We start from the raw sequence: 13018 nt of genomic DNA, 5'->3' as shown, positions 1-13018 counted from the left end.
TGAACTAGATTTATATTTCACAAGGTAAAAGTATAGACATTCAGTTGTTTAAGACTCTGTTGTTTTAATTTAAAAAAAAAAAAAAAGAATAGTAATTATTATTATTATTATCTCACATCTCACACCTGGAGTGGGACCAAGACTGACACTATATCTGTTAATTTTCCACCCTCTGCCATTGCGTACCCCTGGAGGTACACATATTTGACAAATACATACTGTTTATATGAGTTGAATAAATTGTAAAATGGTACTAGCTGTGGTGCATTATGTACTCGCGACTTGTTATGATTTGTAAATTAAAGTTGAGGACTTTTGACTTGACTTGGACTTGAAAGACTTAGACTCAAGACTTTAGTGACAAGACTTTAGACTTACTTGTGACTTGAGAGGCAGTGACTTGTTCCCACCTTTAACTAACGAATCAATCTAGATCAATAACGTTAATGACAGGACAGCCAATGGAGCGATACTCCCACAAAGACCAGAAACATCAGAAGATATTGGTGGCTTTTTTCTTTTCTTATTTGTTTGTTTTTTGTATAAATGGTGAGGTGTATCTGTCAGGATCAACAATGTTGTTCAAAATGACTTCATTTCTTGTCACTAGTTTTATTAGGGGGTTTATCCAACTGTGGCTAACCTATAATGCAAGTTTAATGGTAGGAAAATACTGGTGACATATCCAATCTCTGTTTATTGATTTCAAAGCATCAATTCAGTTCTGTGAATTCCAGTTCAAAGCTTCTGTTTTCTGATTTTAATGGTGCTGCTGGTCAATGATGTATTCCTTGGAAAAGGCTATTGAAGCCACCATGTGCATTCAGACAGGCGTGCTGTAATATTGTTGAAGTGGAGGCATAATTAGGCGCACACACTGCTGCAGGTTGAACACGCAGCCTTGTCTCTAAGGATTTAACCTACAGCCGGATAATCCCCTGCAGACACAAAAGGGATGACTGGGGAAGGATGGGGTTGCAAGTGGGTCTAAGGTCGGCCCATGAACCCACACTCAGGAGGATATGGATAAGAAGGTCCGGCTTTGCTATGAAAAACATCTAACTATCACTGAAAGCTACATCTTCTACACTATGTGCACCTATTGTCTTACTTCAACTCACAGATGGAACCACAGAGATTCTGGTGAAGGGATGACTGGAACATGCATGTCATGAAACTGAATGATTTTCTTTCCAGAATTTCAAAATAAAGTTGACAGAATAGGAATTCTCACTACAAACACAGAATAAGCGTAATGTTAATATTGTGAAGTGAATCACCTCAGTCTAAATGTTTTCTCTAAGCAAACGTAAATGGTTCTTTCCTTTGACTAATTGGTTAAATAAAATGAGTTTATTCGTTGGAATGGAAACATGTCTGGGTGTGTACCCTGTCTTTGACCCTGGGTTGTCTGGTCTAAGCCCCCCATGACCCTTCATAGGATTCCTCATTACTGCATATGATTTGATTTGATTTTTATTTGATTTTATTTGCACAAAAAAGACAAAATTTACACAGCGGTTAAAAGAACATAACTGTGCAGGAGAGAGTGAGAAGACCCTTAGATGTCTTATAAGACCACCTCCCCAAAGTCAATTTAAAAATGAACAGGCATGAGCAGGCAAGATAATGTTTTAAATATATATTCACATACATACACATATACACTTGTTACTTGTGTATTAACATGCTTTTTAGCTGTCTTTTAAAAGAGTCAAAAGTGGATATCGTCTTTTGAGCAAGAGATAAATGATTCCAGAGGGAAGGTTCTCTATATTTGAGTGTATTTTGTCTGGCTAAAGTTCTACAGAAGGGCAGATGCAAATCTCTGCAAACCATGTGGAGTAGGCATGAATATCTGAAGATAGATATTAACATTATATATTATCACAACGTTGCATTTCCTGAAGAGAGGAGCAGATGAGGACAATCTATTTGAAAAATTCATAATTCTTAGAATTTTTTTTTGTATCAATAAAATCTTATTCAGATATGTTTGGCATGTAGCACCCCAAATCATATTACAGTAAGTTATATGTGGATAAACTAAACAGTGTCATCATACATTTAGGATTTAGGATCTATTAAGAAGCGAATTCTACTCAAAAATTCCTATAAATTTCATTATTTTTCGACAAACATGTTGAGTGTGAGATTTCCAGCTTAAAATTTAGTTTGAGTCACTTGACTAATTTTGGTTCCATCAATTAATACTTCTGCATCCTCTTCTTTAAATCTTTTATTTTTTGTGCTGCGTATCAAAAAGTTAGTTTTTTGCATGTTATGAGAGCGTTAATTTATTTTTAACCACTCAGAGATATTTAATAATTGGCTTCTCTTATTAAACTATCACAATTTGAATGAGATAAGATAGACGTGTCGTCAGCAAACATAAGAGGCAGTACATTATTACAAACATTGCTTAAATCATTGACATACATTATAAATAAAAGAGGTCCCAAAATGAAACCCTGTGGTACTCCACATCTGAGTTTACCTCATTTTGAGCTTTGTTCGGTTAATTAGTGTTTCTAACCTGACCAGTAATTAAATGCCTCCATGTGCTTGTTTCTGTTTCCTTTTCTTACTTTTATATTCATATGCTTCAGATGACTTACGGAAGCTGGGAGAAGTAACCTAAAATCATGTGAGATTGCGTCACGAGATTTGATTTGTCTGTTTACTACACTTGCTAAACACTTAGCTACTTGTTTTTCAGGAAAATGAAAATGGTTCCAAAGGGTGAAATAATGATTATTCATGGGTAAATACTCGGAAACTTCTGCAAATAGGCCTAATTGTCCATTTACAAGTTTTATCAACTTCAAATGTCAATGGAATGGACAATGACAAAGCTGATTTTTGGCAAATCTGTGAGGGAAGTTGTGTAGACTCTCTGATCCATTTTAAATTGCCTGGCTTTCTGCTGTGTTGACATTTTACTGGAAGTCTGCATACACTACGATTGCGTAATTCCAGTTATTGCGTGAAAGATCTATAGGAATACCAAGTTTTACATAATTGCATTGTTTCTCTGAGTTGCCATGACACATTTTTCACTTATTCTTCACGATTATAAGAAATTCCGTTCCAGACATTTTGGGATCACCTCCTCTTGAAGCAGAATGATTAAAGACTGCACACAGTGCCGGACACCAACTGATAGATTGTAACCTAACAGTCAGAAAGAGCTTCAGGCTAAAAAGAAGGATCTCATTAGTCGGTGGGGGAGTCATGTGGAAGCCTGACCTGCTGATATATACGGGGAGTGCCATGTTTCACAAATCAGGCCCTATGACATGCTAAAGAAGCTGGAGGCACGCACAACAACATCAAACAGACAATTACTGTGTATACTGAGTAAGCATGGCTTATACTGCTTTATGAGATCCTTGTATTTAAAGGAGCTTGTTCCTCAGTTTCAAACAGATAAAAGAAGATCAGTTTTCTTTAGCTTCTACAGACGAGTGAAAAAAGGCCTGAGGGTTAGAGATGGATCAAAGCAGCACAGCTGACCCCTGTTCACTTCAGCACAAGTGTCCTCACAGGAATGAGCAGGGACACTTTTTATTAACCAAGCCCTCCGTTCATCAACCACCTAAGTGTCATGTCAGCAGATCAGAGGAAACACAGCATGTGCCAGACACAAGGTAAAAGGCTGAGCCACATGATGATTGTAAAACTTTGGAGGAAAAACATGTTTTCTAAGTAGGTTTGGGAGGTAATGGAGGCGTGACCTTAAAGGGTTAAGGTTACGTTTTTATGTTTTCTTTTTTTAGAAATGGACATTACAGATAACACGATCAAAATATAATGTGTCATGGACCCAGCGGATGATTTTGTTGAAACCTTTCTATATAAATGAAAGTGGAATTTTCCAAATTAAAGATTGGCCCTCAACAGGGATGTTAAATATAGTTGGGAAAATATGACTTAGCATCATCTTCATTTAAACAAGCTGATTTCATACACTGCTTACTGCATGGGGTATTGAGGCCACGCCCCCTGCATGCCTAACCCTATTTTCAAATAAGTGGATGGACAGATGAGCAATAATTTACTCAACATTGCTGTTTTTGTTGTTATCAGCGCTGCAATTTTTGCCACTGAGTTATAAAGATATTAAGTTGAAATCACATTTTTTTTAATGTTTAAGGTTGTATTACTGTGTGTTAGTAAAAACAAATAAATCTGTTGAAATGTGTTTTTTGATTGTATTTATTTTAATTGATTCTAATATTTAAGTTTGAAAATTATGCAGTGATTTAAAGACTCCCAATGTCTGGTTAATTGCAGTAACTTATTCCTTGTACTGTGCTTAAAACTGTACTTGGCCATTAAACATTTCTGATTCTGATTCTGATGAATATTGAATATTTCCGAAATTCCCGAGTTGAAGTTGCCATGGAAATGAAAGGTTTTTCCCCTTTTCAACACTAGTTGGTTTAAAACAATTGATTTCATACTAGAGAATCAATTTAGTGAACGTGACTTTAGATTTGACTTTTCTCATTTTCACAGCTTTGAAGAATTACTAGGTTGGCGGCACAATTCTGCTCAGTAATGCAACCAAACTGTGTATTAATCAATTGCACATCAAAGTGGCTCTAGCGCCCAAAGTTCAAAGTCCTCTGTAAGCAAGGAACTGACTCTATCAGAGTAAACAGAGCTTTTTTTTTTTTTTTAACTGGTACTCCAAGGTAACAGATGGCTTCCTGAGACCAGAGCTGGCTTGCAAGGCCTCTCCACATATCATATCCAATTAAAACTCCTCCAGCACATGCTTTCTAAATACAGAGTGAGATTTGCCTGTGTGGAACAAGTCTAATCCAACAGGACGTTAGCAACAGAAGGGGAGGAAGAACCAAACAAGCGTGAAATAATACAGGTGGGTGAGATTGAAAAGAGGAAGAGAAGCAGGTAGAGAGAAGTAGAAGAGGCCATCGGGACAATTGTCTGTTTTACACATCACTGAAGGAGGAACTCAGAAAAAAACCCAATACATACTGTATAGGACATAATTTTATTTTTCTGATTAGGAAAGTCACTTTAATTTGCATTTGTAAGTTGCACCCTTAATGTCTGCACTGACTGTTTAATGTATGTTCAGGTATATTATATACGAAAGGGAGGGAGGACAGCAGCTGTTTATTGTTTACTTTTACTTTCTACTGTTAATTGGTGACTTTTTACTGTTTGCTGTCTACTTTTGAATGTTTATTGTTTACTGTTTAATGGTTACTGTTTACCATTTATTGTTTACCGTTTATTGTTTATTGTTTACTGTTTATTGTTTAATGTTTAATGTTTATTGTTTAATGTTTAATGTTTATTGTTTACTGTTTACTGTTTACTGTTTATTGTTTATTGTTTAATGTTTAATATTTACTGTTTATTGTTTATTGTTTAATGTTTACTGTTTATTGTTTATTGTACTTGTGTCTCGTGCCCTGCGTGTCTTGTATACTGCTACTGGATGCCTCGCGATCATGATATTTTCACTATCGTTTATTTAATTGTCTGTTAGCAGGATTAGGTCGAAAATACTTCCCAGATTTGGACAGAATTTTGATACAAAGATAAACCTTACACCATGGAAGATTGCACCACATGTTGTAGGGGATCCAGATCAATTTACTGATTCTGGATCAGTTTGAAAAATCTAAAAATCCCTACCTCTCATAATTAGTGAATTTTCAAAAATTATTATCTTAATTTGTTATGAAATTTGACTCGGTTATAATGGGTTTGTTCCTCACATAGCCCACCCAGTCTTGTATGGATTGTGATTTTATAGAAAAAGAATGGTGGTGTCCATACATTTGGGCCAACTGTATGTATAGGGATAGAAATGTGAAATGTAACGGATTATGGTACCATGAGGGGAAAGATTTTAAGTGTCAGAACAACTTTGAAAAGCTTTTTTTACGTCAATTTGTCGATAAGAATCATGGAACAGAATGAGTGTGAAGCTAAAACAATGTTTAAACATAATTCAGTTTAAAAACTGGTAGAAAAAAAATTATTTACACAAGGTGTTGTTGTTTTTCTCCTATTTTGATGATTAGCGATGGACTATTTATGAATATGTAGATTGTGTGTTTAATGATATATGGGTAATTAATGGTATTGTTAGTTGTACTTCAAAAATTGGTAGTGAATAAAGGGGTAGGAATAAATAAGTTTACACTTCTTCCTACTCTTTTTTGCACATGTAAGTTGAGAAATGTAAGTGTTTGTGGATCTTATCAATGGTCTATTTCTGCTGTTGTCATTCACCGTTTTTTGTTTTTTGTTTTCCAAACTGTTCTTTTTTTGTTTTGTATCATTTTACACGTTCAAAATAAAGACATCAATCAATCAACAGGATCACCGATCCAGATAACTGACAATATTTGGCAAAGAGGAGATCTGGCGCTCTTGTTTCTTCCTCTCTTCCAGGAGTCCTGCATGCTCTTGTGCTGATCTCATGATGACTGGACATTAAAGTACAGCATGACACATGTGGAGGAGAGGAAACCTGATGAAGCATGTGAACTGTTTACCATGCTCGTAAAATGTGATGACGAGAGCACAGGCCTCAGGACGTCTTTACATCCAACCCCCAAAGACGAGCATCCCTCATCCCCTGCCCTCCTCCGTCTCAGAATAAGTTAACTGTCTTCCACATGACAGGAAGGAGATAATGTAAACAGCCTGCAGGCTCAGGTACAGGACGTTCACTGACTTACAGTCTTTATGTGAGGAGCTGGAGGAACAGAGATCCACTTCAGATGCATCGCAAAGTCACACAAAGGGATGACCAATGGATTTAGGCCACGTTGTATACAGTGGCACTTCAATAAAAGTCATCAGACAGCTGAGCTCTATAGAGAGTTAGGAGAGTGAGCTGAGAAAACTGTGTGGATCATGGCAGCCAGGGTTGGGGTCAATTATAATTGTAATCGTGTAATTGATTATTAAAGCCGGAGTTTCTGAGAAATCTATGTTTATGTATCATTCTTTTGAAATGCAAAAAGAATACCTAACTAGTCTTTTACTATGGTCTACTGCCAGTGGTCATTCATATACATTAATGTATATAAGTCCCTCCTTCGTCCTATAGACCCCTATACAAATGGAAACAAGTGTGCCCAGCCAATAGGCTTCGACTTCCTGTTTTTGAAACTGTCAATTAAAGTAAATGCGGAACTGTGCACGGAAACAAGGCCTGACCCATAGACCTATATCAATGCGATCTTGTTATGTTCCACGATGCGCGTGCTTAAAAGTGGTGGCGTGGCTTCTGGTACATTGCAGAGGCAGGGGGAGGAAGTAGAGCTGTTGAGGGCCGGACATCGAGACGTCCTCTCAGAAACTTTGGAGAGCAGCTTTAATTACAATTAATTACAAATGTAAATTACTGCTGTTGTACTTGTAATTCAGGTCAAGATAATTGACTTTATAATTGTCATGGAAATTTTTTAAAAACTGTCAATTATAGTTTTAACGCAAACCCGTGGAACTATGTTACAGTTCTATAACTTACACATATGTAAAGGGGCAGTATTATGAAAAATTAACTTTAGAATGGTTTTGCTTAAGTGTTATACATCCCTTTAGCCATATTCAGAGGGCCAAAGATGTGTTTCCTTCCTTGTTATTCCACATTTTGTAAAAACTCAGCTCCAAATGGGAGAGTTGGATTTTTCTCGCCAGGTGACATCACGTAACGGAAACTTCTCCTGACAATCCAGGCTCCTCCTACCCTTTATAAGAGTGTAAGCTCCTCCCTTTCAAACTACCTTTCACAGGTAAAACAAACACTGCGGTTTAATATTGTTACATTTTGTTGTCATATATGTAAAGCTACATACACGCAATGTGTTCTCTGCATTTAACCCCTCTCTGAGGAGCAGTGGGCAGCTATAGAGTAGCCAGGAGCTGTTACAATCAGTTCCATTTTTAATACCCGTTATATCGCCTCCTATCTTCGTATCTGACATTTTGTGACCCAATGCGACGCAACGGTTCGATAAAACCGTGGACTATCACCTTGTATGGACTATTCCTCTAATCAGTAGTGGTGAGGAGGAGAAGAGAGTGAGGTAGCAGCTCCGGTGAGTGTTTGAAACAGCTGAAACAGCTGACTAACTTTGCTGCTGCTGATGTGATAAACACACACCGTGGAGCAGCGTTTGTCGGACTCGCAATCACAATGGCCACTTAAATAACCATGTGTTTTACTGTAATGTGCACTTTTCTGGCTAAAAACACTAGCAAGAGTGTGTGCATAGCAAAAGAAAATTGCTGTGGTAATAAAGCTGTTATGTGGAGTCAGCGTCTCTAGACACGCCCACTCATGCATATGCATGAAGGCCCCAAAACAGCCCATTTTTAGAAGCGTCATTAAACTGACTTTTCAGAGGGCTAAAACTCTGAAAAACAGGCGAGTTTGGGAGAATAAACCTCCAATAATATTTTTTGGGGTTCTTAGAACAAATGGAGATGAGTGAATAATAGCATAATACTGGACCTTTAATAGTTATTAATTTATGTTTCATATCAAGTTATCCTACTACCTGAGGAGCATTTTACCATTTTTTGAGGGGTATAGTGACAGAAAAAACACTCAGACGCCCACACCAAAAATATTAATACCAATATTTTCGTGAACAAGGAAGCCAAGGTAACCAAAAGATGAAAAACAAAATGGATGATGGATAATAATTCTTAGTGTATTTCACAGCTGATTTAGGACATGAGTCACAACTGACCCATTATTATAAGCGATGCAAACAGAAGGCTAACACAGGAGGAAGATTACATTTCATGGTGTTATTTATTAAAGTTACTGTAATTAATTGTAATTTACTTTTGTAATTCACAGCATACTTATAATTGAGTTTCATGGGAAAAATAATAATTGTAATTTGAAGATTTAATTGTATTTGAAAAATGTGTACGTGACCCCAACCCTGATTGTTTGACCAATGCCTCTTAGCCGGCATCTGTCCACCAATCAGAGTTGACTCACACTGAATAAACAGAGGGGGTAAGAACAAGAAACGGTGGGACTCACAAAGTACAGTTACCAGTCGACCAGTGTCTATCCCAGCTGGTCAATATGGGCGCAGCACAGAACACGCCCTAGATAGGATGCTAGTCCGTCACATGGCCAACACAAACAGACTCTACCAACACGTACCTGATACACAGTACATGATTTCAGAGTTTTGGAGAACAAGCAAACTCCACAAAGAAGGTTCTCAGATCTGTTCTGTGAATCAAAGCTAGGACGGACTTTTTTGGCCATAAAAAAACATATACACAAAAATATTATAATGGCAACGGTATCATCCTAATAAGAACAATATATTAAAGTTGTATTCTAACCCTAAACAGAAAAACATTTGACTTCAATAATTTATACATTATTGTTATTGTTAACCAAAATGATTTTTTTTTATTTGACTTATTGATATTATTTATATTCATATTTATTTTCTAAAATGTAAAAAAATTCAATATTTCAGTGTTATATATATTTATTATATATTATGTTTTTAATTTTTTACATTTTAATCACTAATAAATCTGTAATAAACAGAGTGCGTTTTTTTTAAGTGTTTTGAATCACAGAAAATCGTAAATAATTATTTCCATATTTACTTTAAGTACCACAAATTACACATTTTAAAGTAAAATTGGCAAGTGCTTATATGTACATGTATTACTGAAGAAGCATAATACTAATAGAACAAAATCTTGAGTATTTATTCAAACTCTAACACAATATAACATTTTTAACCAATGACTTTAATAATGTATAGTGCTGTTATTTTGAACTTAAATGATGTTTTTATTTGACTTATTATACATTTATTTATATATTTATTTTGCAAAATGTGAAAAAATATATTCCTATATGCTTTATTCAATATTTAAGTCACAAATGAATCTGTAATAAACAGACTGTATTTATAGTATTAATGAAAGTATCTTAAATCCAAGAAAATTGTTATTTAAAATGTACTCAAAATACCATAAAATGATATATTTTTAAGTTTAATTGTCATGTTTTGCCCAAAACTTGCAACTAGTACTTAAAATATATTCATTCAAAATGTACTCAAAGTACCTCAAATGACACATTTGAGGTTTAATTTGCTTTTTTCCTTTTTTTAAAAAAAACATCAAAAACATGCAATAAGTGCTTATATGTAGATGCATTATTATTGAAGAAGTTTAACACTAATAAGAACAAAATCGTGAACATGTATTCAAACCCTAACCCAATGACATTTTTCAAACAATTACATCAATAACATATTGTTATCGTTTATTAACTTAAATATTTCTTTTTGTTTGACTGATTATTGTTGATATTAACTATATTTCATCTAAAACGTGAAAATACAACATGTCAGTACCTTTCCTTTTGTTTTATTGAATACTTTATTCACTAGATTCATCTGTAATAAACTGAGAGTGTGCATTTACTATTCATTTCTATGAATCACAGAAAATAATTCATTTAAAACTTACACTAGTGTTTTGTTAATGATGAAACATTGAGTTTTGAGTTTAGCTAATTAGACTTTTAGTATTGATGATGAAGTATGTAAGTTGAATACTTACTGTGAGTAAAGGCACTGAAGAGGAGCAGGAAAGGCAGGTAAGTGACCACCATGGTTAGAGTTGTTTGGTAGCGGTCAGACTCAGAGAATGGCGGTAATGTAACGGTGCTGCTTCAGGTGGCTTCACTCACTGCGACCCGCAGCCTCAGAGCCTCCATAAAGCTCCAGAGGCCGCCGCTGATTGGATGGCCACCTGTCAGTCAACATTACTGCTCGAGCGCGGTACCGCCCACCCAACATGCCTGCTAATATAAACCTGCCGTCACAATAAAACGTCTATTTTTAGGTCAGTGTTAACATAAAAGTACAGGGAAGTGATTCGGACAAAGCAAGTACAGTCAGCACGATGATTAGTGGCTTATATTAAAATTATCTATTTTTATTAGGAATGCCAACCAAAAACTACACATAAACAAAGGGTTTCTGACAGAGGTGGCAAAAGTACTAGTCTTCAGTGCTCAAGTAAAAGTATAGATACTTGAATGAAAAATGACTCTTGTAGAAAAAAGTAAAAGTTTTTTTTTTTTTTTTTTTTTTTAAGTACATGTTAATAAAAAGTAAAACAAATTTCCCTTCAATAATTAGACAAGGTTTTTAAACCAGCAAATTCCTTTTATTATTTTTATTTTTTATTTTTCATTGAACTTGTAAAAATGGAAACAAGTTAAATCTTTTACCTTTGAACAGCTGCATTTAGCACTCATAATAGATACAATTTGTAGATATAATGAATTTGAATTTTATTTTGGCGGTCTTCACAAACAAACAAAAAAAAAAAATACAGAACAAACAACACTCAATTGTCCAATTCTTGAGCCGAAAGGGTGTCGTACGGTTGGAGCATTGTACTCAGGAAAAAAACAAATATCATTTTTCCGATTAATTTTTTTCTATCCGTTTTCCGAATTAATTTTTATTTTATTCCGTTTTCCAAATGAAAATGTTTTAAAATCCGTTTTCCGAATTAATTTTTTTAATCCATTTTTCCGAAATATTATTTTTTTAAATCCGTTTTCAAGAAAAAAAAAATGTAATCGTTTTTCCGAATTCTTTTGAAAAATGCGTTTTCCGAATTCATATATATATAAAAAATAATATTGATAATTATATATATATATATATATATATATATATATATATATATATATTTTTTTTTTTTTTTTTTTAATCCCTTTTCAGAATTATCTTTTTTTTTAAACCTGACTGGTTCTGGGTCAGAGTTCATCACAATGGCGTCATCGACAGGGCTGGATATTCATCCATTTATTGATTATTACTTTTCGAGTTAAAAAATAAAGATATTAATGATTTGCAGTCGGCACAACTTTCACATTAGTGACGGACAAGTAAAGAGGATACTTTAGTTCAAGATGACACAGTCGTCGTAAAACATACTTGGAGCTTGGAGATTTATTAAAAAATAAAAATGTTTCTATTTCCATGCCTTATTATAGCCTTACCTACTTTAACCTTACTTCAAAAAAAAAAAAAAATCCAAATGTTTTTATTTTCATGCTTTACACATGCAATAAAAAAAATCTAATTGTTTCCATTTTTATGCCTTACTAGCAGTACTTCAAATATGTATTTATATATATGTAATAAAAAAGTTTTAATTTACAATCAAAAGAAAAACAAATCAAATTGTTTTCATTTTATGCCTTACTAGCTTTACTTCAAAAAAATAAAAAAAATAAAATAAAATCAAAAATGTTTTTATTTCCATGCCTTATTATAGCCTAACCAACTATAACCTTACTTCAAAAAAAAAAGAAAAAAGAAATGTTTCTTTTTCCATGCCTTATTATAGCCTAACCTACTTTAGCCTTACTTAAAAAAAAAAAAAAAGAAAAAAAAATCAAAACGTTTCTATTTCCATGCCTTACCTACTATAGCCTTACTCACACAATCAAAAAAACAAAAAATCAAATTGCCTTCATTTTATGCCTTACTATAGCCTTACTTCAAAAAAGAAAAAAAGAAAAATCAAATCGTTTTCATTTTTATGCCTTGAAATAGCCTTACCTACTATAGCCTTACACACACAATCGAAAAAAAAAAAAATCAAATTATCTTCATTTTATGTCCTCATAGCGTCACTTCAAAAAAAAAAAAAAAAAAAAATCAAAATGTTTTTATTTTTATGCCTTACTATAGCCTTACTTCCAAAAAAAAAAAGAAAAATTGAAATGTTTTCATTTTTATGCCTTGAAATAGCCTTTCCTACTATAGCCTTACACACACAATCAAAAGAAGAAAAAAAATCAAATTGTTTTCATTTTACGCCTTAATAGTTTACTTTAAAAAAAAATTTTTTTTTTAAATGTTTCTTTTTTTCATGCCTTATTATTGCCTAACCAACTATAGCCTTACTTAAAAAAAAAAAAAAAATCAAAACG

This window comes from Gouania willdenowi, chromosome 8 (assembly GCF_900634775.1).
Source record: "Gouania willdenowi chromosome 8, fGouWil2.1, whole genome shotgun sequence".
Classification (NCBI taxonomy): Eukaryota; Metazoa; Chordata; class Actinopteri; order Blenniiformes; family Gobiesocidae; genus Gouania; species Gouania willdenowi.
This window is presented reverse-complemented; position numbering follows the sequence as displayed.